Below are 26,704 nucleotides of genomic sequence, written 5' to 3'. Positions count from 1 at the left end.
AATGTAATTAGAAATTGTAATCTGCTTCCAGTGTGTACCCACCTGCAGATGAATGACAAACTCCTTCCAGCAAACATACCCGAACTCCCTCTAGACATGACTAATTGACTTGCCACCATGGGTGACTGACATGCCATCCAGACGGCACCATAATGACCACGTCATGAGGGAATGATGAGACCTGCCGACAGCTAGCAGCGCTCGACCTTTTGCACGCGAGGTCGGGTGTCAGAGGGAACAGGATCTCCCTGATGTTGGACCCGCAGCCTCAGGGCTCGGCGGGGATGAGCCACAGACGACGGGCAACTGGAGCTTTTCAATCATGCAACCTTGCAGGACAGTGATTTCATTCGGAATAGCGTTGGAATGAAAAATAAAAACAATAATACAGAAATCAATCGTCGGCAACCTCAGGGCATTCGAACATCTTCAGGGCGGAAGGAAGATGGAGAGTGATGGCTACTTCCTTTATCATTTTCGCTAACAAAAGGTTATTATTGTTTTGTTCTTCTCCGTTTCTATAGCAGCACTGTTTTCTGCACTAGAAATAGAGGGCGGGGTCGAAGAACTTGTTAGATACCTTTCAATCATCGCTGCCAGTGAATATGAATAAGGGAGAATGAGTATTTTTCACAAACTGGAAATGTGATTGCAAACAATCACAATTCCGCAAAGCAGTTCTTGGGGATTTACGAAAGAAAAGTCTGTGTGCCTTTCAAAGAATCTTTATTCACACTATAGTTAGTGTTGTTGGTTTTGCTCACTGGGTATTAATGTCTTATTCATTTTCTGCCTCCTGTCTTATTTCCAAATATCACTAATCCTGTTCGATGAAATCTATTAATGTTCTGATTTGGCTGCCACACACACACAATTCCAAGTCTGCCCATAAGCCCCAAACTTGCCATGAAGGCATATCTGGTCCGCCTCTCTGGATTAGAGAGATTTACTTAGGCAACCAGAGACGTGTGACCAGCAGTTCACAGTGGGAAAAGTCACCCATTCCACAAACAAAGGCAGGAATAAGCCGCACATAAAGTGATTTTCACGTCTGCTATTATTCTCCTTGAATATGGCCCTAATTTCTCATTCATCTGTATCTGATCTCAGTTTTTAGACTTAATTAGTGCCATTTTGATCCAGTGCGACTCTTCATATTCGGATGTGGTCATGACAAAGAAAATGAAAAGGTAATGACGTGTAGACCAGATGTGCGGTGAAAAGAAGAAAGATAACACTGCACTGAAGCAAATTATAATTATTCAAAAGCATTTTTCTTTGAAATGTAACAAATGTAAAGCAAACACAAAATAATTTGCATTAGGAATATCTAATAATATTATTGTCAATAATAATCTATGGTTTGACATAAAAAAGGACTAATAATTCCACACAATGGTTGCTTGAAGCAAAGCAAAGTTGGCCAGTAATGTGGGCTGTGATATAAAATGAAAGCAAAGCATTAATTGGAAAGTCCACTGATCCAACCCCCCCCCCATCATCTCCTCCATCATCTCCTCCATCACTGCAACTGAAGGAGCAAACGGATAAAAAAGAAAAGAAATGGCTCTTCAGCTCTCTGAGAAAATGAATCAATCTGGAAAGAACCACTGTGGCAAACTCAAGCCAAGACAGGTAAGACTCACGCAATATCACTACATGACAGTCCGGGACATGAGCAGGAAGGGAAAACATGAAGCGATGCCACAGCAGCAGCGTGGACCGAACTCCTGCCCACAGAAATCCTCACAGCCGTTTTGTAAATCTCAGAAGCGCGCAGCAAGTCGGATTAATGATCGTAGCAAGCACAGCGAGGAGGCTCCTCACAGTGGGTGACAGGGACCAATACACAGCACCCTATACACCCGACGTATCTTTGACCACAAATGGAAAAGTCTTATTCACTTTGGTTAGCAAAGGGGAAAGTTATGGATAATACAAAAACACGTAAACATCCAGAATTGTTCTCTATTGTGTGCAATGTATTTGTTAGAAGTTCATAACGCCAGCAGTCCTTAAAAAATGGGAAACTGGTTCTACCATTATTCTGCCACATTAACTTAAATAATGCATATAGTCACACAATAACTAATATTCTATGAAATGTTATTGCTGACTGTAAATTGAAGAGACACGCCGGCCTCTTGCTGGCTTTTCACTAAAAGGACTCCCCTCTATGTTCATTCAAACTGTATTGATTCATTGACCCTCACTGTCCAGTGCAACCCCTGCTGAGACGCTGCTTTCAGTGCCCCCCCCCCCGCACAAACCGTGGATCCCTCTTTGCCCTCAGGCTGATAGATGAATCGCCTGGAAGCATTGGCCAATTTTTTTGTTGTTGCAGTTACTACGAAGTACATGGATGCGCCTTATTCTTGTCCCTTTCTCTCTGATGTGGCCGGTTAGGAAACTTTCAGCACCACGGAGACGGGGACAGCTCCGCCAGAGCCGCACGAGCCTCCTGTCATTCAGCATGTCAACAGGCTGCTTTGACAGGTAACAGGCACACCTGTCGAATCACAACACAACACCGGCTGCGGAAGGAGTGACTGTATATTGTATGATATGAACTCAATCAGACATACGCTTTGCTGTGTAAGTTATATGTCTTGTCTTGTGCACTATCAAGACGTAAGTCTGTCTACGTAAAGGCACCGTGCTGTACGCATCGCCTAATGCGAGCTGGCGTGTGTGAGCGGCGTCTATAATCAGATCAACTGCAGCCCAGCCTGTACGAAACAGACAGACACAGCTGCAAAAAGAGCAACGCGCACCATTCTTTCACCAAACTGCAGCGCATGTCGCAGCACTCTTTACAGACACACCAAGTGGAATCCAACTTACCCTCTCCAAAATGATGCGAAGGCTGCTGCGCGTGTGTGTGTGTGTGTGTCCCTCAAAAGCAGATGTGATCCATAACGGCGAGTCCGTGAAACTTTTACTCGCTGCGGACTCGTTGCAGAGAACAAAAACGTGGAAATGCACAGCCTGCAACTGTAGCGATCGAGCGACTTTGACTGGGCGCTTGTTATCCTTTTTGACTAGAAACAGAACACACTGGAAACTCGAACCAAAGCAGCGTCATTTGATGGAGCTTATCCTTCAGGGTGAAAAAAAGAGAATATCCTGAGCCGTTATGTATGGAGCAGTTAGTGCAGCGGTGGAGAGCCGGCGCATACAAATCTGTCCATGCTTTCTCCTGCAGAGAGCAGCGGCGTCAGCCTCCCCGGGTCCTAAAGCTGTGCTAAACTAATGACACCGGTCTCCCACACTGTGCCTGTCAGACCTCTTACAATGGCTTTACAAACGACAATGTGTCCCAATCACTGAAATGAAAATATAATAACTAACTTTTTTTTTTTAATTAAGTGATGGTTCCAGTTATCTCTAGAGAATCCCTTCCACCAAACACTGGGAACATGCAATCAAAAGTACGGTTTTAGTTGCTTTGCTTGCATCTTTTGCATGTGAATGTATTTGAAGCTATCATGTTTGCCCACTCGAATAATCACGCGGGTCATCAACCTTCTTAAGAACAAATGTGTGGATACAGTTCGGTTTAGTGGCCTGGCAGCCAGCACAGCATCACCTTAACGTTTTGTCACTCTGACATCACGCAGTAGCAGATCAACTGATGAGTCACTTGGAAGTAAAAATCGGCTTGCTCGTCCTTCCTGCCAGATGAGTGCAATCACTTCTCTTCTAACGCAACATTTTAATAGCCTCTGCGCTTTGATGACTGATGTCAACGTTTCCCCAATGTCGGTGCTTGTATTCTTCGGTATTAGAAGTTGGTAACGTCGGCTGCTCGCAGGTTCATGTGCGCAACTTGACAATCCGCACACGCTCTAATTGGTGTCTCCTTATACATTTGAAGTGGCTGTGAAAGCACATTGGCACATGGCGAAATTTGCTTACTAAATTGAATTCTGAATTCTTTGTTTGTCCTGTCTGGAAGTATAGCAGAGTGGCATATTCATACATTCGTATCAGTTTGCATATACAGTATGTAGAAATGGATGCAGTTACCCAAAAGTTGAATGTCAATTTGGATAACAGCTAAAGGCTGGTGATCCATTAAGTTCGGAACAAAGTGTGTATCAATCTTTGGCTTAAAGCGTTTTGATCATTTAGAGAATGAGACCACTTTGGAAGTACAATGTAGACAGCACATTAATGTTCTTCAAATCATTTTTCATGATTTAAGAGGAAGTGTATTTTTATCCCAAAGGAAAATCTCGCTAGGACAAAAGAATCTATTTGCCTTCAAAATTGAATTTCTATATTGATGCATTTATGTATTCCATCTCTCTCTTGAATCAGTCCATCAATTCATGCATTATGCTTCCCATTTTATTTCTCTCCCTATTTGGCTATTCAATGCCAAGCCACTTTGCACTCCAGTATATTTCTTTTTTTTCCACCCCAATCTGTATTTCTTTAAGGGTAAATACGGATGTAACCTCTCCCCTGTCAATCATTGCTGATGCTGGCTTTTTGAAATGGATTGAGCAGACATTCAGGTGCTCCACTTCTCTCCCTGCATCTTAACAGGCCTGTCTGGTGTGGCCAGAGAGGGAGAGAGGTCATGTCCAAAGGGAATGGAGGGCGCCAATCGGCTCTAATTCATCCCCACAAACTCATAATCCCACACATGGACCTTTAGTGAGCCCCATGGTGTCCACGCTGCATATCGTGTCTGTTAGGAAGGAGTGCCAACTGCGTTGGTGTCGCATGTCTAAATTAATTTAAATGCATCAAAGAAAAAGAAGTGCTGTCTGTTCAGTTGTTTAATAACAATTATGCTTCATTATATTTTAGTGTAATTAGTTTCAAAGTCCTTGGATGGAGGTTAACATGACAAATGACTGTCAATATTGAATTAGACAACTGCAAACTGCTGAAGTAAAGTGGTTTTTCTGCAACATCTCACCAAGCAGCACAGGTGACAGTGCCAACAGGAACACTGCTGTGGGTCCACCGAGTAAAAATCCAATATGTTTATAATCATGTTTTTTTTTAAAGATATAAATACCAGATACTTTTTGCTAAGTCATTTACTTATTCTTCTATTACTTCGTGAACAATAACCCAATATACCTAAAAAATCTTTTTTTTATTCTCAAAATATGGATCAGGAGAGAACATAATTCAGCTGAACATATGTGCCAAATTGGTTTAAAAAATGTGGGGTAAATAATGAAATTGAAAAATGTTCTTTAATTGTATATACACTATTTAAAAGTAAAGAAGCTTTAAGACATGTAATGAAAATGTTTCTAAATTGTTGACTATTGAAGGCAGAAGATTAGGCTCCTGTCTAAAATGTCTTCAAATCCACTCAAGTTGGCCAAGTAATTGAAAAACAATGGTGACAAACTAATTCATTAATTAAGCCATCCCTGGACTTAAAGCTGCAATCGTTGATATCTTTGGCCACTTGTGGGCAGCGGAACAAACTGAATACCATACGCAACATTTTCACCCAACAAAGTCATTATAGATCTAGATAGTATTCATTTGGAGTCGTGTTTCTGTTCACCTGACGGATGTAAGATCAATATCTAATATATTAGCTGCTAAATGCTCCACTACATTCAGCTAGTGACTAACTTTGTTCGCCGTTTGGGGGTTGGGTATAGGTACCATACAGTAACTTTACAGCCCTTTACTTGCTGCATTTGGAAACATGGTTGTTGAAGAGCTGCAGGCCGGGAAACAAAAACGATTAAGAAGCTAAAACACTCCTTAGCACTGAGGGCAACTGCAGAGTAGGGTAATAATTCTCTGTGGGTTTATTGTTGATATAGGAATATTGATTAGTGCAGCTTTAACATTAAGATATTCCAGAAATAAAGTGTGTGGGAGAATAGATGTTTTATGTAACAACTACCACACAATAGGTTAGAATCCCATCTCTTTACATTATCATCACTGCCATTGTGGTTGTACAGCACTTTGAGCTGCATAGTCTGTATGTAATGTGCTGTTTAAATAAAGATTACTATCATATTATTATCATTGTTGTTGTTGCAATCTTGAATCCATGCAACGCCATTCTTTAGTCTGTGACATGCCATTGTACGTATATGTCAGAATGTAATCTTGAGAGGCAGCTAAAGTTCAAGTCTATTTACATTCACTCTGTGTGCCTGGATGGAAAGGAAAACTGAGGAGTCAGCTGCTGAAACCACACTTGATATGCAGGATAAACGCCGACATCTGCAACTTGTTAATCATATAATACCAAGAAAGCAATGACACGCAATGAGGTCAAGCATTAATCTTAAATAAGAGAATAATACGACATGATCTTTTATTCTTTTTTCGTTCAAGCACACAGGTGCTGCTGCAGAGGAGAGCAATGCACGATTAAATTCTACCGTATATAAATATTAACAGATGGCAGATTAAATATATTATGGTGTTTATATATAATACCTGCTCATGAGGTTGAGAAAGTCTGCCATACTTGGTGTGATTAACTCCTGCAAACCGTTGTCTCTCACATTGCGTCGAGCTGCTGCTGGGGCAGCTGGTAGAGTGTGACATTCAACTTTTTACTGATTCTAACAAGACTTTTAGCAGAGATCTGATCATGGCACCTTTTCTTTCATGTTTTTTGAACATGATGCACCATGGACCATAACTGCCATCAGCATACTAAGGTCTAAATTTCACAGGTGCTTGCTGAAATGAAGAATTTGATGCCGTTCAGCTACCTTGCAGCCATACTTATGATGAAGTGTGTGTGTGTGTGTGTGTGTGTGTGTGTGTGTGTGTGTGTGTGTGTGGAACAGATGGAGAGGAAACAGAAGCAGTTGCAGATGGGCATCGGTTGACTTGAACATTAACTTGTAGACAGACCGACACAGGTCAGCTTTCCAGGAGGACTGCCACATGTTCAGCTTTAACCAGCCAGAAATATCATGCTGCTATTCCAATGCAAAAGTACCTCAATCCACACACACACACACACACACACACACACACGCACACACTGAACAATGAGAGTATTACACAGGTTTACCTCATCGTTATACTATGCAAGTCAGAATAGCAGTACTCCGATATCTGCTTTCAAAAATCCCATAGTGATTAATCCTACAAAGCAGGTCAGTCAGACAAAGTCTATTTTCCACACAAGTTGCACGTACAGTTGCAATAGTTGAGATACGTGCTGGGCAAAGGGCGGTGAGAGGGAAGATTCAGACAAAGCAGACTTTGGGAAAATGGACTCTAAATACGTGAAATGTAACCACACTGAAAGGAGAAAGGAGCCAGAGCTGGTGCAGTCAGTTGAAAAGTAGCAATTAGATCTAGTTGGACTCACTTTTGTTCACAGCCTCAGCTCACTACAGGGGGTGGTCTCTCGCCTTGTTAGGACATGTCTATGGTGTGATGTTTCGGAGAAATTTGGCATCAAAGTTGCTTCTAGTTGTGGCGAGGAAAACTTCGTTGTATGTGCACATCAGCAGGGAGAGAAGTTACCGGGCAACATGACTCACAATAATCTTTTACCTTTGATTATGGTGTCATTGCAAAACAACGCAATTCCACATTACAGAATGTAGAATCATCTACAGTGCAGTACATCATGTTTGCGTAGTTTATGACAAAACATCGCTGGAAGAGCAGGAATCAAAGATGATGTCTGTACATTCACTGCATTATGAAGGGCTTTCAGTTTTAAAGAGTTTTGTGGAGCGCTCAGATTTAACGGAGACAACGAGCATGGAGTAACGGCCATAAAATCAAATGAAAAGTGTGTATATTTAACAATGTTACATGGTAAATGGTCTGCATTTAAATGGTGCCTCTCTACCTTACCAAACCAAGGGCTTTACAATTGGCCACACACATTAATACACCAATGGTGATGGAACTGCCATGCAAGGTGCTGGCCTGCCATTCAGGAGCAACTTGAGGTTCAGTGTCCTTCTCAAAGACACTTCGACATGCAGACAGAAGCAGTCTGGGCACGAACCGCCAGCCTTGTGAATAATAATGAGAATATAATTCAAACAAAGAAAGTGTGTTCAAAACATGTATGCTAATTAATTCCCATGTCACAGTAAACATTATGGATTTCTTTCATACTTTCATGTACTATGTCAAAGCAAGGATTACGTTTGGCTGCCATTAATATTCTGTACTGCAGGTATAGTCAGTATCGTCTCAGGATCTAAGGATTCAGAATTGATCGTAGACTAGCAGGTAATCTGAATATCTTACACGCAGGTTTATGGAAAGAGAAAAACACATCTGAAATCGCATTTCTTTAATGCTCTGCTTTTAAGGACAGACTACTGCTCATTAGCAAGATGATGCAAGACTACAATCACACCAAATGTAGGAGAAATAATATATTTACACACTGTGTTTACATGCAAAGCAATGCTTGTATTGGAATGTAAATATAGTGTACATTTATACATAAAATCATAATAACAGGGTTTATTTCTATTGCAGATTGAGTGGTTTCAACATAAGCAATATATGTACAAAATAGCATTCTTCCTGAGTTCTAAATGAACTTTTAAATAATAAACTTGAGTATCCTATTTAACACTTGGGCTTGTTGCAGTGTTCCTGTGGAGACATTTCATGCATGGCTGACTGGGAAGAGACCTTGGTACAGGCGTATGACATGCTGCAAGGATTACAGTACATCTCCCAAACGTCCTGTGAGCACACTGAGATCCCCGCGTAAAAAAGGATGTTCGGCCTGCATTGCTCGTGCCGTAGGCACTTCCACCCCGACTCAGATAACTATCGGATGACATCCAAATTTGCGAGCAATTATTACGCATCAAAACATTAGTTATCTTGGCGAAATTCTGCTGCATTCGAAAGGCTGTGTGGAGCCTTGTCAGTCTGCTTTAACATTCAAAATGTTCACAACTGTTGTTTGTAACATCAATGTATGGCAGCTTTGTTCGAAGCTCTTGGTTTTAGTTATGGCAGGAAAGGTCATTACTATAGAACCTTTTACAGCCGACATCATCAGAAATATTTGTGTGCATGTTGGCGACGAAAGTGGTGTTTTGCTTCAGCCGCCCAGACAAGTTAGCAACGAAATGTCTGGTTGTTGTTTGTTCGGTCGGGCCACCGACCAACCGTCGGTGTTTGACGAGTTTGAAGTGAGACCGATTGAATAAACACATGTTCTGTTTGTGTTTTCATCAGTATGGCTCCAAGCTATTAAATGTGTTGAATACCACTGGACTGAACAAAAATGCTCTTGTTTGCAGCATCCATTTAAAAATTCAACATGTGATGGTGTTTGACGTTCTGTACGTGACCACAGAATAAGCAGTTAAAAGCATCTAGTGACTTGTATGCTGATAATGTCTCGCTGGAGTAATGATGCTATGTTTTTGCACCAAACACATGTAAATACTGGGCCACTTGCTAATGTATTCTACCTACTGATTTATAGCAGAAAGATCTGGAAAGTCAACTTGTTTAGGTTGCATTTACGATCATTGATGATCTTGATTTGACGATTTCAATGTCCGAGCATAGCTTGACAACCTATTGCACTTCTGTACTGCGTGCACACACTTAGTTACGTCATCATTGTTTAAAAAAAGTCTCTCACTGCCGTCACAGCATCCCTGAGCTGTAGAAAGGACACAGCTCAGATAAAAAGGCGAGCGCTCTGAATGCCTGCTGGCTTGGTGCTCAGCGGGATAGAGACATGAAATACAGAATGTGTCAGAGGGTTTTCATCTACCATCACCATTTTTGAGCAGTGTGTAGTTGTGCGCTGAATTCTGTCCCGGGGTGGTCTCCTCTCCTATCTGACTGGGGTTGCATCGAAAAGAGAAAGTCATGCTCTCTCCCAGTCTTACTGCTCACATGTGTTTCCGTCACAATGCGAGGCCTCTGAGCTGTTTTCAGACTCCCTCGCTTCTTCCCACAGTCCTAATTGCCTGGCCCACGTATGCCTGTGAGGCTGTCATCTCCCCTCATTTTACATAGCATAACAAAAACACCTTTTTTCCCCTCAACCTCCCGTATCCATACAAAATACCCTGCTTCCTATCCCAGTGCCATGTTAACAAAAGAAGTAATTGTTACAAACTGATCATAGCGTTGACAGCATTGCGTTTATGTTTTTTCCACTTCCTCCTGCCTGTGTAAGTCTGAAGCCAGACAGTGGTGTTTGTTCGGTTTTGTGGCTTTACAAAATACGTACTGCAGGAGACAGTTAACAGACAGTGTAAACAAAAAAAATGATAACTGTTTTAGCATACATAACACAAGCAGGCTAAGCAGGAGATCGTCTCTCTCATAGTATACGTACACAGATTTGAAATGATCTAATAAATGTCTCCATCATGGTTCAGGGAGGTTGGCTGAAAGGTGAATCAAGCTGACTAAGAGTCTATAGCCATGCAAGCAGCTCTGCAAGGCTCTACTTAAACACAGCAATATAATGAAAATGCTAGCGTTGAAGTTTTGCAGGTGAAATATTTACCAACATGATAAGAATGTCATTCATTTTGTAGGTGTTTGGTCAAAACCAAAGTATTGGACAAATTAAAACTTTGTCCTGATGATTGAGATAAATGACAGTTATGACAATTCATCCCGAGATATATGACACGAATGTCTGAACCAAATTTCATGACAATCCATCCAATAGACATTTCACCAAAAATCACGAATGTGAACCTTGTGGTGGCCCTAAAGGAAAAGTGCACCTTTAATGCACTGCATGTACACAATTTCATATTCATCCAAAAGTTGTTGAGGTATGAATAAGGACAGACTGACCGGCTGTAGTTGCTATCGCTAAAAACTTCACTGGAGCAAAAATATGTGACTGTGAAAAAAAGGCAAGATAGTAAAATGAACATGGAAACATCCAGTGCACTTTAAACTGTTCGTATTTAATTACCGGGGAGAATTGTTTGCATTTTTCTCCATCTGAAGAATTATGTGAAGCACCTCTAACGAGCATGCATTCAGTAAAATAGACAAGGCACAGTTTCTTGTGTTATGGCAGAATGAAAAAGTCTCAAGAGGTCAAAACTCCAGCGACAATAATAAGTGACAATTAAATTGACAGCAGGTACAAATACACACACAAAGAGAAACTCTTTTATAAACTTGTTGAGAAATATGATAATATACCTATATATATATAGTACAATAATATTTGTCTACAAGAGACTGCTTGCCTCGAACATTTTCAACAGACATCTTTTGATTGTCCTCCACAGATCTTAATCCTGGCAGTTATTTTGTCACGGCAAACACAGGTGTAGCAAATAATAATAATTGTTGCATTCCATTTAGCTGTGCCAGCGCTAGGGCCCCAGTATTGTCCATGCTGGCTCACTGGCACGGCTTACTAGGCCACCGAAATGGAAGTGAGCCATCATTAATATTACACCTGACAAGTCAAAATGTCTGCTGTGAAAAAGGCCTTTAATTACCAGTGTGTTATAAGCTAATACAAGTCACAGCCAAGTCTCACAGAGCAGCAGTTTGCCGTCTCCATAGCATTAACGGTAGAGGGAACGGTACTCATTTTCTATTGTGATAAATTCTGCTCAAAAGTTTATATTGTTTTCTTATTATGGTTTCCACAGTGCACAAAATCCATAGGCATTGGGTAGTTTATAGGCCTGCATCAAAGCTTTACCATTCACCCGGGATGGCCACAGCAGCACAGAGGGATATCCTACCGATCGCCATCTCCACAGCAAATAGCTCTGTGTATTGAAAGTTTATTCTGCGATGAAATTAAATTATAAACCATGTCCAAACAAATTAACGTCAAGCCGCAAGCAGGTGCGTTTTTAATTTTTTTTTTGACAGGTTGAGGGCATTAGTAATCTAACGCATGAACCCTCTTCTCCTCTTAGCAAGGGCCCCAGCTTCCAAGTAATACACCCCACTACACCGCCCCCCCCATCCCCCCTTCCAAATCCCATTTCAGAAAGCATCGGTGTGGAGGCACACAGGGGAGAGAGGTACTACTCTGCTGAGGAATATATATCAATGTGCCATCCCAATGTGGATCTATGGAGAGAAAGGTTTCATCCATGTTCCTAAAAGTCAAAGCAGAAAATATCAAATATCTCACTGGGGGATTTACGTGTTAAAACATTTATACTCACTTTCAATTACAATTTGGTTTCTCATCACAGAGATGAGAACATTACCGTGGAAGATACTGCCATGGGATATAGAGATGCATTGAGCCCGATATCCAGTTTGATGTTGCTAAGCAAATAATCCTGATAGGAGCGAAACATTTTCAGAGTGCTTTTCCCCATCTTACAGTATCGAGCTCTATGTGATGAATGTAGATTGATAGCTTTACTCCATAGTTCAGTGGGGTACCACTAGTCCCTGCGTCTGCTCCTCTGGGACAACACGCTCCCCAGAAGCCAGCTATTGATCCAGCAGGTTGAAATCAGGAGGAATAAGCGTTTGACTGATGGAACGAGATTTTTAAGTCACTTGAATGTCATGTTTCAATCACACACACACACGCATAAGTGTTTACAGGCTGCTAATTTTGCACAATTAGTAAAATATACTTCACTTTCTTTAACAGCTCAACAACATATCTAAAATCAGTCTTCAAGCTAATAAAACAAAAGTCATGAGAATCGCATGTACAGTAAAAATGATCCAAGTCTTTTTCTGTCTGTTCATCTGGGGCCTAATTGACTCCGGACACATGTAACTTCATGATGTAGGAGATTTATTTGTCTGTGAATGACTCTTTGGCAAACAAAAGAATATACAGTATATTTACTCATGCATAGCCTATACAGCATATAAAACATAAAATATCCCATGATCGGTTTGATAAAAAGGCTTATGGTCATTTCTATTCTGTTCACCATATGTGCAAGCCTACTTTGTGGCAAAATGCAAGGTTATCATTTTAACACTTTTCTAAATAATGAGTATTTTAATAAGGTAAAATAAAGTATGTGGGTCCCGAAACAACATCCTTATTTCTCCTGCATGTGGTCCCAGCCACACCAAAAGTTTGGAAGTCTCATTATTATCCCACTAATCTGCCTTTTTTTAAAGAATATTGAAAAAAAAAAAAAAGTACTCAAGTTATAAATGATCCCACGAGATAAATTCAACTTTGAACCTTTTTTTTTTTTTAATTCTACTAAAAGCCAACGGTTTGGGACCTCTCGAATGTACCTTAACTAAGTCAGGCTAACAAGCAGATATCAGGTTGAACTAATCATGTTTAGTCTCATCCAGGGATTAAGCTAGTTTGGGTAACAGTGCGCTTGTATTTTAAAACAAAGGCAAAAATGATTGAAGAGTTGAAAACATGGGCATCCTTCATATGATTGGCTGAGTTCTGATCATGTGATAGTGATTACTCGAGGTAGGTGTGTTGAGAACTGTCCCAGCATGCACCGAGACAATAGATTCATAATCTCAATAGGCTCGTTCGAGATGAGCTGCACCTCACCTGGAAAGTGGTCGAGACGCAGCAGCAAGGAGCTTTTGAAAAAAAAAAAAAAAAGAAAAAGAAAACTGCGGTCAAGTCGGACAGTTTTCAGCCGCCTTCAAAGAATAAACAGGAAGTCAAAGAAACAGTTACATCCTGTTAGATCCGACCTGTAGGCTACATGTAGTTTGCAGACCTCATACGGATTTATTCATATGTGCTTGTAATATATTTATGTGGAAATGTGCGTTCTATCCTTTTTTCTTTGTATGTCTGCCTGTGAAACACTTTGCTGCTCGTATTGATATGTGTTGTATAAATAATCTGTATTATTATCAATCACACAAGATATGTTTTTAGATTAAACCTTTGTTGCACAACATGAGACTAATAGCCAATAATGGAGCGTTGGATACAATTACACAGAAAAATAGCATTTCCTAAAAAACGTGGTTTGCGCTGTTAAATCTAAGTGCCAATCAGATATTTGATCCGACGACAGCCAGGCGTTTTCCCATCATGCCCTGGGTTATGCGGTCGGTGGAGAGCAACTGCAGCGCCTGGCTCTAAAAGCTGCAGCCGCCTCGATCTTGTGAGGTTATCGTTGACCACGTGTGCATGACGTCAGAGCAAGTCGGGATCAAGTCGCAGACAAATCTAACCGGCATGCATTGTGCGGCAATCGCCGGTGATCGATTCAAAGCAGGACTGGCTCATCTCGAACGAGCCTATTGTGTGTGTTAATGCATTGATACAGTTGTCATTTTGTTCTGCATTGTCAGGTCAGTAAAGTGCAAAGTACTTGTGATAATTACAGATTGTGATGATTATATAATAACCTGATGTTCCAATCTAAAATCATTGACTCTCTTTTATTATTAATCTAAGAAAGCGAGCTATTTGTATTTATAAATGACCTCATGTACAGTATGTGGTTCACAGTAAACCATCTGTTTCATGATCAAGCTAACTTCCAATAAACCTTCCCTTTCGCAGGTTTGGGCCTAAAGACTTGCTCCTCTATCAAGAGTTCCAAATAAAAATTAAGCCAGCTTCAAAGACCAAAAAAATCCAGAGTGTCAAAATCGGCAACATCGTAATCTGGATGATTTAGCTGTCCACGTATGAAGAGCGGGGTCCAGGTGTGGAGAATGTTGAAAGACGCTCTCGTTGAAACAGTACTCTTTTGGGAGGCGGAAGGTCAATGAAGGCTTTTGAATAATGATGAACAAAGCCAGATAAATACAGTAGGTGAACATGGAAACATATGGCTTCATATCTTGGACAGTTTAAATGTCTCAGACAGACTAGTTAGTCTGTTTCGTAAAACTTTAAGACAAAATGTATCAGAAGGATGAAATGAAATTCAACATCTCTCTCGTTATACTAAAGATGATTTATTTGCCATTTCTCACCGCTCAGCCCCTCTTCGTCAAACAAAAGCGTCATGTCTGCTCTGCCTCACTGTGATCTTCCATGTAAATAAGGTTGTCAGCTAAACTCCAGCACATTTGCGTGCTCACATCTATCCATCTATCTATATATGTCGCCCAGAACACGCACAAGAACCCTGCGAGGCCTTTGAACTTCATACAGATGCATACAGTAACAGGTGAAGAGACAGAGGCCGGAAGAGCAGCAGAGACATAATAAGCATAAACCCTGTGCCATCCTCCTGGATGAGTGGAAGGCCAGCAGACATAATGTACAGTCGGGGGGAGGTCAGCAGTAATCATGGCAGACACTGAGGGGAGGAGAAGATTGAACCAGTCAAGGCTTGAACAGGTGGTTATCTGTGGCAGAATCACATGTGAAAGGAGCTTTTGCCCTTTGATAGAGAGAAGATGAAGGGTGAGGATAAGAAATGGTTATTGATCGACTGTCGCTTTATCTGCCTCAACCCTGATGACCAGACAATGCAATCTAACTGGGTCCAAAAAGGTGCTGATGGGTTTTTAAAGTACTTTATTCACATTTGTACAGTTTACAGTTGTGTACAGTTTCTCAATGTTGTTATCTTTCATCAGAGGCATTCCACCTCATGCCTGTTCTTACTTTACGGCTGGACTTTATTATTAAAAACAATTAATAGCAAAACATTATGAATAACAAAAAGGAACATTATTACCTAATAGAAAAAATGACTATGTGTAGTGAAACAGTGGTGGCTCATAGTTAACAAAGCCACAGCGAGTTATCACCAACTCTGCAGTTAAAGTTGATAAGGCAATGTAAGCAATCAGTTGCCTGTATATACACCCAACAGATAAGGACCAACATTGGCATTCACTTGCAGTCATGTTCCTGGCAACCTCATGAACGTTTTGGTCTCCACTGACTCCTGAGCTACATATCTGACTCTTGATGCTAAATGCTAACATTCGCCAGATAGTCGCTAACTGTGTCAGTCTGCTATTTGGTGCTGAACATCTTGTGAAACCCAGTGCACTCAAACATGTTTTCTTCAACAGGAATTTACTTTTGTGTAGCTTCACTGATCAAATCCGAATCAAAAATATCCATACTGCCCGGCTGCACTCAGATATATAATTTATTAAGTGTGATTGCTTGAACAAAATGCACGTCGCAGATTGCATTTGCATCCTCCGACACATTACCATTCAATAAACAGAATGCATTGGTGTCAGGGGAGATGTGTGGTTTTATAATGAGGAGCCGCACTGCTGTTTTCAAATGCCCCACAGCTCACAAAATACACAAATCCAGATATATACAACCAAGCAGACACACCAACACCCACACACACCATAAAGTCAATGAGGGCGCTCCAATAAAAAGACTCCTCTACAAGCAAAGATCATTTTGGGAACACTGATGGAATATGGTGAGCCCATGTGGCTCGAGGTGGATATCAATTAAAATGATGTATGGCCCCAGTGTTTTCTAATTGGGACATGGCGATGTATTTAATAACACACATTAGAGCCCTAATTAGAAGTAAATTGAGCTGCAGCCCATTGTCTACCAATCAACATAGTGGATTGGGTGGATAAATAACCCCAGTCGGAGGGTCTCTGTGTTTTAAATCGCTTACATTTCCAGAGACATCCATTTGTTTTCTCTGCCTCACTTTGTGCAGCATGTGTTTCCGCAGGTCTTTGTTAAGCTCTGAGCTGATTTAGAAAAAAAGAAAAAAAGTGCTCCTGATTATGATCCTTTCCCTGAAAATTGACTCCCCTTGTGCAACTATGCGATTGCCAAATGTGACTTCATCTCAGAGCGAGAAACAAAGAAGTCAAATCAATCACATTATTAGTCCCAATAAAGCAGCAAAACCTTTTCACATGGCAGGAGGTGCCTTCCATCACAGATAATTGGAATATATATGAAAAGGATGTAAAGTAGAAAGGACCACATAACCTTTCCAGTGAATTATTAGTCCATGCGCTATTTGAACAAAGGCTGTATAGTAGAATTAATGTGAAACCTGACACCATATTTCTTACATATCGGAATAAGCAGAACATCTCTGTGTTGAATTGGTCTTCACTAATGCTCAACGTGCCCATGAAGGGTTATTTTGAGGAAGAAAAGGCCCAATGAAGGTAAGTATCCATATCACAGGTTGTTTGTGCCGTTACAGTACGACTGTTTCTCTGGCAGGTCAGCCTACTGTAAATAGTAGTCATACATCCATGCTGACTCCAGAGTAAAAACCCCTCTGAGCGTGTTTTATAGATTGGAGAAACGTTTGACAAGCTCTCTGCAATCGGATGTGTCAGGATAAAGGATTATGTGTTTTATGGGTCCTGGTCCGAGCAGCAGATCTGCTCCTATAAACATGCACTACAATTTAGCCCAAGGTGTGCACTGGAAAGGTTATCCAATCACCCCTTTGAAAGTGCCTCTCAAAATGAGTAAATACCTCGGCCGATACAGTCATACTGTAGCGGAGCAAAACGCAGAGCGCTCTTCTCTCGGGTGACTGAAAACTTTTGCGCTAAAAGAATCCCAACTGTTCTTTATGCGGCCGTCTTCTTACACTTTTCTGTACATTTCCCCACAAACGGGAGTAAACACACCTGCGTATTGATCGCATTCTCACTCGTACTGTACTGGTTATCTATATGGTAATGCAGGGCTGCATGTCTCATTTTATTATTTCATCTTTCTCCGTCTCCTCATTACAACAGAAGAGAGCTGTGAACACCTCCTGTGTAACTAGATAAGGCCATTTGAATGGATAACACATTCTCCTCTACATACAAAGGGTTATCTTTAAAAGAGCAAGCCCACCTGCTCCAACAGAGCCATTCATCATTGTAGCCCTGTTTCCCTTTGTCTTGGGTGGATAATTAGCATAACTTTGCCAACCAATCGCTTATTTAGAGGCAGAAAGATGGATAGATGGATATTATCTGCCGGACAAGTGAAAATGTCAGAGGCGGTAGCGTTGGCGGATAAGTTTAGAGTGCCTCTTTAAACACAGAACTACATAACAGGGTCCTTTTGGATTTTGGCACAATCTTCAATCCTATTCATGCTGAAGTCCAGAGTGAGCGGGTTGCCATGTTAATGTGCTGACATATTACGGTGGAGTCACAGCTCGTGTATTGGATGCTTTCTCCTATCTCTGATCACAGTCCAGCTACTCGCTTTTTGTACAAATGAAGGGTCTGAAGGGAGCTATAACAGCCTCACCATGAACAGATTGTTGAGTGTAGACTTGAAAGGTGGCTGTAAAAAAAAAAAAAAAACGTTTTTACTTTGCTTCTTCACGGATAACAGGCTGTGGTCAATTAGGGTTAGATTGGATTTCACAGTCGAATAAAAAGTCCATGAAAACTTCAGCAACTCCTGCAGCATAATCCCCGTCTTCACTGTCCATCTGCGTGATAAGTGTGCTCCAAACCGTCTTATCTTTGAAAAACTGTCTTGGCTAAGTACGCTGCTTCTGTCTCAATTATCTCACATGACGGAGTCAAAATCCAATCCTGCAAATAATTGTGTTTACATACTGTACTTCTGATTTGCAACAGCAAATACATTTTGAAAGAAACGTAATGCCGCCAGAGTAAAATTTATCTTCAACATTGTTTTAATGGACATATCTGGAAATTCACAAAATGCGTATAATAAACTCATCTGGATGTTCACTGACATGGCATTTGTTAGGTTTTGCCAATAGTATCTGCTCCTACAGTACAATACCTGCTAAAGCATTACTAACACTATTTATGGGTATGTTTAGGCATTCAAAGCAAGTATGAAGTTGTTGCTTCACATCAAACCACAATCTCTCTCTCACTTTAACCAAAGTAGTTTTTGTTGGAGAGTGTAAGAAGAACGACAACATCAGTCATTCCAGCAAGTGGCCTAGAACCACATGTGTTTACTTTCAAGCTTTCTAGCGGCTGAAGTAATTATGACTGCGGAGCAAAGGAAGTCAGGTGACAAAGTCTGCGTAGAGACGACGTCAGGGTGGAAAAGACATCAATCAAATGTGAGATCACTGTTAGTTTTCTGTTTCAATCCGTTAATAAAGTAAATTTTTTAAAGCATGACTACAATCGTTCCATAATCTTAAACACGTGTTTATTTCTGTAACCATGACCATGAAGATTCCCTAAACTTAGTGAAGCGGTAATTTGAACACAAACCAAGAGGTTTCTCTTGTTGTGCCTCAATCAAACCAAACTTTAGCCGTAGCATGTGTCGTTCTACAAGGCATGTAGAAACAATATATGTTGTGGTGTAATTGAGAGGATTTGTTGTAATAAACCTAACAATGAACAAGATTCAGCATGCAATCCGAGATGTTGTACGCCGACCACCAACCAACCTACTACTGGACGTCTGTGCGGTACAGGAAAATATCACTTCCTTCATCAGAAACGTTGCCAGTGAAAATGATCCAGGAATCTCACCTAACTGTCAAACCTCCAACTTGTTCGCAGTTTAACGATTGTCATCTGGATACGTCCCTCCAACAGTTACTTCCTACCGTAGGTTTGACATTAGAAATGGATATTGCTACCGGAGCACTATAAAGACATTTTGTTTAAACATTCCGATACCATTTTATCTCCCATGTAAACCGTCCATTGTACCAGCCGTGATTCCAAATTCCTCCTTCCTCTCTTCTCCTATAACCCAACTGTCCCTTTACCTCAAGCCCCATAATATCAACCTTGGTTTTATCTTCAACTCTGCCCTAAAATTTGATAAACAGATAAATCTGCAATTCATTCAGAATGTTGCCGTTAGGTTGTTCACGAAGACAGAAGTCATCACAGATTTGCGATTACGGCTCCAATACTTTGGAACAAGCTCCCTTTCACTAAACTTATTTAAAACTCAACTTAATCCCTACCTTCATTCTTAAGCACGTTTGGCCATGAATTTTACCTTCCTGTTTATTTTATTGACCGTTATTGCTCTGGTTGTATAAATGTTTTAATATTTCTAATATATGCATTTGTTCTTTCAACACTGTACAGCACTTTGGTCAACTTCTGGTGTTTTTTTATTTGTGCTCTATAAAGAAAAAGTAAAAACTTTTCACATCCATCGTTCAAGCTCAAATGGTAGACTCAAGTTGTTGCATCACTCTAATTAATATTGTCGTAATTTGTATAAAGCCACATTGAAAATGGCAGCAGGGGACACTACTGTAAGTCTGTTCAAAGATGCAGGAAAAATAATTGCAGAGAATAAATCCCAGTAACGCTGCACATTTCTATTCACCCTGAGATTCGCTCGTGGTCAAATGAACGTAATGCGGAGGCAGGTGTAATTACTGAGTTGTGACACAGTCAGTCTTTCCGTGCTTCAGGCCTTGTGCTGGCAGAGGTAAATATAGCTAATTGCATCCTCTGCTCCGCAGCCTCTTTATCTAAACTCAGCAAGACACAGACCTGCCCACCCAGCACTTCATTACTGTGAACCAACCTAATAGGGAACTGATGTTTTTCACCATCCTCACAAATTGCTTTATAACAGTCAGCAGCATGTTACAAAATGGAAAAAGGACTGATCTGCCTTTTAATCACACCGTTTCAGTCAGACTAGACACAAAGCACTACTGTGGTCCACGACTATTTGTTGATCTTAGGGGAAAATGATGAGGTCATCATACCTAAATGCCTTCCAAAACGGCCCAAATGATTGTTGTTTATATGTTCATATATATATATATAAGTGTTTTCTGACCTGCCACCTTAAAGTCTGGTTATGTTTAGGTGATTGAAACTACTTGCTTCAAGTCAGGGCTACTGCTGTCATTGCTTCTGATGGAGGATAGTCACTATTGGCACAACTACAAGAGCGTTTAAACAAACAACTGACACTGCTGTTTTTCTGGTGAGGACTGTCTCCGCAAAGACAACCATGTACATTTGAAATATTCACTTAAAACAAAAAGAACAGCATTGGATATTTAACCACGAACGCAGTAGTTGGATTGGATTAAATGAACACTGAACTCAAGAAACGAGATGAAACACTCCTGAGTGGTTGACAGGAAATGAATGAAAGGGAATAAAAATGTTGTGTCTACCGTCAGCTCTTTTATAGCCAGTCCCCAGGTCAGTACTAGAGAGAGAACGAGCCGGAGCGAGCGAGAAGGACTGAATTTCCACACAGTTCAACTTCTTCATTCTGGATCACATTAGACTGAATGAAAGGAGGATCATAAGGATGACACCAAATTCATTCCACATAATTCGTCTGTCATTTCTGTGATAGAGCACATCTCATTTACAGTAGCTGAGAGAATTAATTCCGCCTTGATTCAAACCAGGCCACTTGACACTTGACTTCTTCACCTGAGCCCGAATATACACAGTCTGGCATTTAATTAAACGGCCATCCAGTACATATGAATTTGTAATGTATATTCAAATTAATCATAAAACTCACATACTTTATTTCCCATTACTCATGTTGGGCAATAAACCATCAATCACATGATCACAACAATCTAATTACAAGTGACAGAAGCGAGCGAAGTGTAAATTCAGCAGCTCGAAGGTGTTTTGTGTTTAAAGGTCGGGTGTAAACCCGACGCCCCCAGGGAGTAAATGCAACTGAACAGCACCTTTCACACACTAAACGCGCAGCACAGTACGCTCCGTCTGGCCACTCAAACATGCACTCATGTCACGTTAACGTCAGCATGTTTGACAGGTCAGGTTGTACAGGCTGAGGAGCTCATTGATCGCACTGCAGACATCTACGCGCCGAGAAGTCCACCGACGTGAAGGCTGAGAAGGCATTAGAGAGGTAAACTGGTCCGATGCACAAACAGAGCTCTCTGAGCAAATGGAAAAAGTGGAGCAATAATGAATGGGCACATTTGTAGTCATTGTGTGAAACATCCTCATTCCTCACACCCAGTGTCATGCTCATTCACATTCCAGCCACACACACTCACACATACGCCTGTGTCTCACACACTGCTGTATCCCTGCTTTTCTCTTTCTCATTTTCCCCCTCAGCCCTGCCTGATTCCCGCTGGAAGCTGGAGGTCATTGGTGTGAGGAGGGAGAGAGACGAGAGACGGGTTCTAACCTCTGAAAATCTCACATAGTCTCGGACTGTATAGCCTTCCCATTATAATTCAGCCTATAGACATATATGGCCACTGAAACCTAGAATATAAATGACATTTATTGCATAATCTAAGAGTGAGCATTACCATTGGGTATTCATCCACTTTAAAACACACGCTTTTAGGAAAACAGAGATGCAAAGTACGTTTTCTTCATTCGCCTGCATTTCGTCCATTATATTAATGACATAGAGGATCAAATCGGTAAAGCCAACATTTTAAGAATCTCAGTTCTCATAAAAATGCTGTCATCTATCTTAATTTCGTGCTATCGATGAAACCAAAAGTCTCCGTCTCATTTCACACTCGGGGATCTACATCATTTTATGCTGTGCAGTTGCTACCAAGGAGCACAATGAGTTTGCTTTCCGCTCAGGCAAACACAGATCGGCTTCCTCTGCTATTTACTACATTTTCACTCTGCGCATCTCTCTCTCTCTCTCTCTCTCTCTCTCTCTCTCTCTCTCTCTCTCTCTCTCTCTCTCTCTCTCTCTCTCTCTCTCTCTCTCTCTCTCTCTCTCTCTCTCTCTCTCTCTCTCTCTCTCTCTCTCTCTCTCTCTCTCTCTCTCTCTCTCTCTCATCTTCATTTGGATCTCCCTGTTTGGAAATAAATCACATTCATGGAACACCTGAGCTGGCGATGGGAGCAGGGTCCCAGGTGGACCAATTCAAATAGCATTCATTTTTTGTACTGGGAACACACACACACACACACACAATACAAAGGTTATGGTCAATCACACCCCATGTCCTCATGGGTCACACATACAAATTATAAGCTCCTGCACACATACACATTTTCTGTCTCACTGTTTCTTTGTTTTGCTTCTGTCTCTCCCTCTCACACACACACACACACAAACACACACAATGTCTCTCTGCCATTCATTAACTGACAGCTCGAGACTCTCCCAGGTGGAATTATTGGGAGGCAGAGGATTTGCATTTGTATTTTTCCAATATCTCCTCTGGACAGAGGATCATGGGCTTATACGGGAGAGAAAAGAAGCAGGCACGACAGCAGCAGACTGACATTATGTTATAGACAGTCATCTCCTCTCATCTGGCTCTTTTTCTAATTTGAGACAGGGCTACAGGACCTGTTGTCACCGGCTGTGAGGAAGGGTGTTGTTGAGGGGAGGTTTGCCTGCACATTGGGAGGAGAAACATGCAGTTCTATTCCAAAGGTCCCACACATGTGAATAGAGCTGTCAGCAGAGACAAAAGGCTGCTGCTGTCAGTGTGTTACTGACTAGGACTAAACCAAAATCTCACAGATCCTGGGATTTCTTGTTTGGGAGAAAGATACTTAAACGAGCGTGAACCTCTGTCTGCTGAGTCATGGTCTGGATAGCAAGTTGACCCCGAGTATAAGCAAACTTAAAAGATAGATGTTACATTGAAAACCAATCTTTGTTTCCATCCTCTCTTGCCATGTTTAGGTAGTATTTTTCCCCTCAGTAAAGCCCCCTGGATATCGATCAGAGCGAAACAGCATCTATTGCCTTCAGCAGGTTATACATTAGTTATATAACCTCTCGACTTTTGATGGTTGCCCAGTTCTATTACACCGGTTCCATCCTTCTTGAGAACGTGTATGACTAGAACTGAGGCAGAAGCACACACTCAATTAGATTATGCTTAATGATCAAAATCCACTTGACAAAGCAATATCAGCCTGACCTTACACGTGACCGTGTGAAGGACACAAGGTTAATCTCACCGCATGGCCAGCTTTATGATGTGCAAGGCTATGGGTAAGGTTTGGTTAGGTTAAGGCACAAAAACAACTTGCTTAGGTTTGGGGATGCACTATGGTTCCAGTTGAAATTATTACTTTGTTAAGGTCAATAACCGCTTGGTCACTCCTTCGTTAAAAGAAACCAATGTTGACTGTTGATACCAGGAAACAGGCAGCCATGTCCATCCCCCCTGACCTCCTCCCTGCTGGAGGGCTTTGACCGTTAACAAATGTCATTTTAGGGCACTTGCAATGGCTGCCGCTGTTGTTTTTCACAGGACAGTCACACTCTTATAAACATTTAGTTAACAGATTAAAATTGCATATTCATTACAGATAATATCATATAAAATAGATACTAGATAAGATGAGAGGCAGACACAGCCAAGCCTTGACAAACATACAATCAGACACACTACAATAATCAGAGATCTGTCTTATAATTCTAACACTAACAATCTAGTTTCTGCAACAGCGCAGAGCTATGCGAGCTGCATCCTTTGTAAATGGAACGATGTAAGAACGGGCCAATCATTTGATGCTGTAAGTTAGTCAAGGCGCTATTTGCAAAAACACACACACGGATGCATCATTTATGTCAACACCTGGAAGGCTCTACGCTCTACACAATAAAAACACGCTTTGCAGAGCCTGGCAGTTTAATTTGCATTCAGTGTGTGTGCACACCAAATAAAAATAATCAAGGTTGCAGAAAACAGTATCTCGCTTTCACAGTCCAGCTATGTGAAATAACTCCTACTGCACCTTGCTATTGCTTGGCCTTTCTCCACCGCAAATCCATCACACCTTGTGGCTACCAAATATTCTGGAGCCCTGACATGATCGGAGCTTGTTCTTCAAAATGATTCTTATGGGTTATGTTGAGAGGGAAGAATGAGTTTGCATGTTTATCAGTCAGATGATCATCATTTAGTGCATTAGTGGACAGCTATAGCGCACAAACATTATGTAATGAGAAATCATGTGTGTCTTTGAGTATAAAACAACATCTATTCATAGCGAATGCAGAAAGGAAGAAGAAGAAGAAGAAGAAGAAGAAGAAGAAGAAGGGAAAGAAGAAGACGAAGTAGAAGAAGAAAAGATTAGGCTATTATGCTGGAGGCAGGAGATAAGGTAAACTTATTCATAGTTTGATTTTTTGAGCAGAACAGAACGGAGCAGATACAAATAACCTGAGGCCAGAAAGGAACAAAGAGCAGCCAGGAGATAAAGAGGATTTTTTTCAGTTGAGGCATCTATTCTTGATTTTACATTGAGCTCTACCGGCATAGTTAGAGCTGCTCAAACCCAACTGTAGGTGCCAGAGCTCAGTAACAACTGTCCCTAATGCTGATGTAACTCCAGTAAGTGAGTGTTGTCAGCGTATAGTAAGATGGTTTATTATTCCAATTAGACCTATAAGGGGTTTCAGTGAGGAGTATGGATTAGTTAGTCTCCAGTGGGAGACATTCACTGTTCCACAGTCTGACTCCAGATTAATTGCATCCCTGTCCCATAGCACAGTTTTGTCATTCAGATTAGCTTCAATGACCAAACACTGACATTATCAGAATATCTGGTTTGATGTTTGAAGAAAATGATGGAAGAGCTAAAGCTATGTAAATACAACCAAAGTTTGAGGGACAGGATATATAGGACCCATACTTTTTTCTAACCGGTTTTACAGTTGTATCATGTGTGCATCATAAGCCAGGTTTCCATTCAACTTTAGCTCAAATGTTTACAGATATTCTAGAAAAAGGCAAAAGAAAACACAAATCAATGTGCGTGTCTATCCTCTACTGTTACGCAAATATCAGGAGGTGGTTCACTGAAATAAAGAGCTGATGATGCAAATTTTCCAGCTGGGTGCCATTAAAGCGTTGCAGAGGAAGAGGGAGCAACGAGATGACGTAATTAAAGGAGTGCCAGTCAAACCTCAAATGATGGATGATGATCATGTATTCATTTATTGCTGCACACGTATCTGATGTTTTCCTCTGCATCCATTTTTAGGCTTTTCAATGGAAGCTTCAGTGAATGTTTAGGTCAAACTATACATTGTCGGGCTTTTACTGTAAATTCTGAAATTGCACAAATGTTGTTCTTGACCTTGAAGTTACATTACAGCAATTTGATGCACTTTTCTGAATGTAAAGTGAAAAGGAAAGTGAGTGCTTCCTGATTCTCATTCATCCACATATAATTGTTTTCCTCAGATACCATAACAACCACCCTGAATGTGTGAAAGCAAAAGGCATACCCAAAAATTGTCTCACACCATCAACATCGACCTTTCAAAGATGTTTCAGAGATATTTGATTCTGTCTTAATCACCCAGCTCTGCTAACTGAATGATTCAAACCTGCCCTTCATATTCCATACAACATGGCTGGTGCTACATTCAGACCAACTCATTAAATAGATGCGGTTTCATCATTCATGTAGTGCAAAAATTCTCAGGTTAGAAACATGAGAATAGCTATTGCATCATTTGATGCAATAGACCTGACTTCTCTGAAAAAGAGCTGAGGGCAAGCTCCTATTCGCAGTCCATAATTCCCTTGTTATGGTTCGGGAAAGATCAATGGGGATAGTTAAAATACACCAACTTTCATTATTAGTAGGAAATGACAGCCATCTCTAATTCATACCGTTTCCAATCATCCACCTGATCACCTCCAGCTGGCAAAATGTTTTTTTTGTCGTTAAAATAAAAGCTAGTAGATATATGGTTATTATCAGCTCCCCTCACACTGAATGAACAAACTGGAAAACGCTAAGCATTGGGGCTCACCTGCAGGGGTCTGTTATTCGTCACCACTTGTTGTTGATGTTTGGGATTTGGGGGAGCGGGGGCGAGTCAGGTGGTCAGACTGGACAGACATGTGCTGTAGCCAGGGACGACTAATGATGATAGCCATTACCAGGGACGACACAG

Source organism: Anarhichas minor, unplaced genomic scaffold (genome assembly GCF_050575085.1).
Source record: "Anarhichas minor isolate MPS153535 unplaced genomic scaffold, ASM5057508v1 ptg000026l, whole genome shotgun sequence".
Taxonomy (NCBI): Eukaryota; Metazoa; Chordata; class Actinopteri; order Perciformes; family Anarhichadidae; genus Anarhichas; species Anarhichas minor.
Note: the sequence above shows the minus strand (reverse complement) of the source record.